Genomic DNA, 4,071 nt, shown 5'->3' with positions numbered 1-4,071 from the left:
ACTTATTATAAGAATGTGGTCTTTATATTTTTAATTGTAGAAATACTTTAAGTGTAATTATCAATCTGATTTGTTACTGCACATGCAAAAACTGTCAAAATGTTTCATGAATGGGGAAATGTTTTTTTTAATGAATGACTTGCCTGACTGAGTTAGGAGATTGACCTTGTTCTGTCTAAGTGATGCAGAAGCTGTGATGCAGCCACCTGATTGGCCGTCTTAAAGATTGACTCGTGGACTAAGTAATTGGTGTTTGCCTGCTGAGCTTTTCTAATGGATGGGTGTATGTAAGTAAGTAATGAGAAAAAATGTTAAAACGTATGGTCAAGATGATCTGCTGAAGTTCAAACTGAGCAACAGAAGGGGGAAAAGGTATTTTGAGTGACTTTGAATGTGGCATGGTAGTTGTTGGTCTGTCATATGCAAAACATTAAACTTTATTGATCCTCAACAAGGATACTGTGGACTCATGAGACAAAGCAAAAATGTTCAAGTCCTCTGTTGGCGAAATTTGATGAGTCAATGTGAATTTTAGCCTGTATTTCCTGTTTTCAGCTAGGTCTGTTTAATTTAGTGGATTTGTATTTGGCTTTGCTGAAGCCAGTGTTACCAGATTGGGCAGTTTTATGTCCAGTTGGAAGAATATGAAATTATCTACTCCTACCCAGTTAGGTTCAACTTAAAATTGCACTTGGCTGCTGGATCATATCTTCCCAACACTTGGCTGGTAGATCTTTGAGTTAAATATGGTCTTGGATGCTCAATGGCAACAAGACTGCAGATTCACAATGCTTGGGCAGGACTGATGGATCACAATGTGTAGGTTTGTTCTTCATCACCTTTTGCATCACAATGGGTGTAGGATTTGTTGCACAGCACATACTAGTATGTACATGCTTCATGTGGAGGCCTCCAGTCATTGTGAATGCCAAAGCATAAATGCAACGCCCAATGTGGGGCTCGAACCCACGACCCTGAGATTAAGAGTCTCATGCTCTACCGACTGAGCTAACCGGGCCTGGAATGAACCACTGAAACATCCGATTTCGATAAACAGTGTTTAGACAACCCAAAGCTGTGCGGGGTCCTCTGCAAATACAGTATCTTGGGAGATTGCTGGAGTGTTGTGGGAGTTGGACAAATGTGTTCAAGTAACTGAGCAAAGTGGGGTATGGTTTCTTGATGAAACCATTTGATTAACCCAGGACTTGGCTGATGGATCATTTTTTAGTTAAATATGGTCTTGGATGCTCAATGGCATCAAGACTGCAGGTTCACAATGCTTGGACAGGAATAATGGATCACAATGTGTGGGTTTGTTCTTCATCACCTTTTGAGTCACGATGGGTGCAGGGCATGTTGCACAGCACATACTAGTATGTACATGCTTCATGTGGAGGCCTCCAGTCATTGTGAATGCCAAAGCATAAATGCAACGCCCAATGTGGGGCTCGAACCCACGACCCTGAGATTAAGAGTCTCATGCTCTACCGACTGAGCTAACCGGGCCTGGAATGAACCACTGAAACATCCAATCTGATAGCACTTGGCTGATGGCTCATCTTTGAGTTAATTATGGTCTCGGATCCTCAACGGCAACAGGACTGCTGGTTCATAGTGCTTGGGCAGGACTGATGGATCACAATGTGTGGGTTTGTTTTTCGTCACCTTTTGCGTCACGATGGGTGCAGAGTTTGTTGCACAGCACCAGGCCTGGGTTGAAGCATTGAACCATCCGATTTCCAAAACAGTGCTTAGACAACGCAAAGCTTTACAGGGTCCTCTGGAAAGTGTTAAAAAATATATCCTTGCAATGTTTTATCATGTCTCAACAGTACAAATTGCCGTCTCAGGGAGTGAAGGATTTCCTACTTCAGGACACAGCACACATTTTTTTTTTTCTGTTTTCTAGTGCACATGTCAGATCAGGAGATTACATTTAAAGTACAATATATAATAAATGTAAACTTTATTTGTATAGCATCTTTAAAAACAGAGGTTTACAAAGTGCTTTGACAATAAGCAGAATCACAATTACAAAGCATCAAACACAAACAGCAAAACATCACAAGAAAGACAAACCCCAACATCAGAAGAACCCTGAAAAACTTGTCCAGCATTGTAACTCCAACATCATAAAAAAGTAGCAGAACACTCTAAACACGAAAATGATTTCAAATTAGAAAGACATCATAAAAACCCAGATATGTAAAATTCAATAATAGAAGTGATTACCAAGAATAAAAACCCAGAATAACCTAGACCAGTCCAGGCAACACAGGAAACCAACTACATAAAAGAGACCTAAGGACCAGAAATGTAAAAGCATCGAAAACACAAGGAAGAGACAGAAAGGAATATCAGTCAAAATGGTAAGAAGGAGAATAAAAACAATTAAAATGTGTAGTGATTTATAAGTCATTATAAAGCCATATTTCAAAGCCCATAAACATGCTTTGATATACTTCGATATAATCTCGTGGCATACATTTATACTCACAACTCATATTCCACTGTCGCATTGAGGCCACATATTTTCTTCTGCTCCATCATAACAACCAGACACACAGAGAAAGAAAGTATGTTGTTAGGTTCCTTGTCGGGCAGTCATGGTGAATTTACCAGGAATACACTTAGTCAAGTTGCCCCGTGACTACGTGCAGGGAATAGTTTCTAAATATTGACTCCTTCCATGTAATCTACAATTTATTACAGGGATGATCTTGAATCCAAATATTGACTCCATCCCAGCAGCAAGCTTTTTAAACTACTGCAGAGATTGCCCTCAGTCCAATTAGAGTGCAGCTGTTGGAAAGTGGGGTCCAGGTCTGGACAGGATGACTAAATGTGCAGGAGAATTGACCTGACAGAAAAGATCAGGTAGTTTTAATCATCAGTTTCATTTTAAACATCTACAAAGGATAAATAAGAGAAAAGGAAGAGTGTGTGAGTGACACTAATTTGAGTCAGTTTTGTATAAACCTGTTTGCATTTCTGATATTTTCTTGTCTAACTTAACTCTTAAATTAAATCTCCCACACAGTGACATCATTAAGCAAAATGACAAAAATGATTTGAAAAAAGTTAATTTATTCCTCATTGATTTCAATGGAAAATGTAATGAAATATACATCAGATAAAATATATAATAAGGAGGACATTTTTAGACATCATAATCTTGGATAAACACTTTTGAGATTTGGATGGTATTAATTCAGGGTAAGGGATTCACAGTCAACTAGTAAACAATCTACTTTCTAAAGGATTGGATACTGATTAGATCAAATTCTAAATTGCATCATGAAAACCTGAAGTTCATTAATCAAGCAGCCTCTTCAGGCTGCTTTTATAAGGCAGTCCTCTTAGATGTGATGGAAGACCTTTTCTCTCTCTCTCTCACTGGCTTTTTGGTCTCCCTCTTCCCTCTGCCAGCTCACCTGAGTGCAATCTGTGCTCAGGGAGGAGGAGGGGTATTTACAGGAGCACGGAGGGGAGTAAGTGGCTTGCTCCTGCAATCTCCGGACAGAGCAGTTGGAGCTGGGGGTCTCTAAACCTTGAGTTTCTTCTCTTCACACTAATTTCATTTTTGATTAAATGAATATTATGGGTTATTCTTTTGCTGTTTAACCCTGTGTTGTGCCTCTTTTTACATTTTGCTGGCAGAGATACACCAAGAGTAACATTCAGGGTTGATGCCACCAGTGTTTGAAATAACTATTTAGCTGATGATGATCCTTTTCTTACAAGTTCTTTTCCATGTAAGACTCCCAAATGGCCACGCCGAACATGGGGTGGCTTGGTTTGGATCAGAGCTGCCAAAAGTCACGGTGGGAAAGCCCCCTTTTACTTTCTGAATCTCCTCTTTACTGCATCTTCTAACAGTCATGGGTTCTGTCCTACAGCAAACCAGTACAACTGCTTAGTATAAATGAAAACCCAAATGTAACGTTGGTTTCTAGAAAACTTCCTTTGTCTCCCCATTCTAGCAAGTCAGCAGGATAATGTAAAGAAAAGGATGGAAAGTTAAATGAGTAAGGTTGAACAGAAAACATTTTTTTAAATACTGGTAGC

At 39.4% G+C, this 4,071-nt stretch overlaps 2 non-coding genes across 2 annotated transcripts; both read right to left on the bottom strand.

Annotated features, from left to right (window-relative positions):
• Nucleotides 1-945: 945 nt before the first annotated feature.
• On the bottom strand, nt 946-1,018 carry trnak-cuu. The gene has a single exon. It is a non-coding gene; the product is annotated as a tRNA-Lys (tRNA).
• A 418-nt stretch (nt 1,019-1,436) lies between these two features.
• On the bottom strand, nt 1,437-1,509 carry trnak-cuu. The gene has a single exon. It is a non-coding gene; the product is annotated as a tRNA-Lys (tRNA).
• Between the last annotated feature and the right edge of the window lie 2,562 nt (nt 1,510-4,071).

The sequence above is a fragment of the Cheilinus undulatus genome, linkage group 10 (genome assembly GCF_018320785.1).
Source record: "Cheilinus undulatus linkage group 10, ASM1832078v1, whole genome shotgun sequence".
Classification (NCBI taxonomy): domain Eukaryota; kingdom Metazoa; phylum Chordata; class Actinopteri; order Labriformes; family Labridae; genus Cheilinus; species Cheilinus undulatus.
Note: the sequence above shows the minus strand (reverse complement) of the source record. Positions and strands in the feature narration are given on the sequence as shown.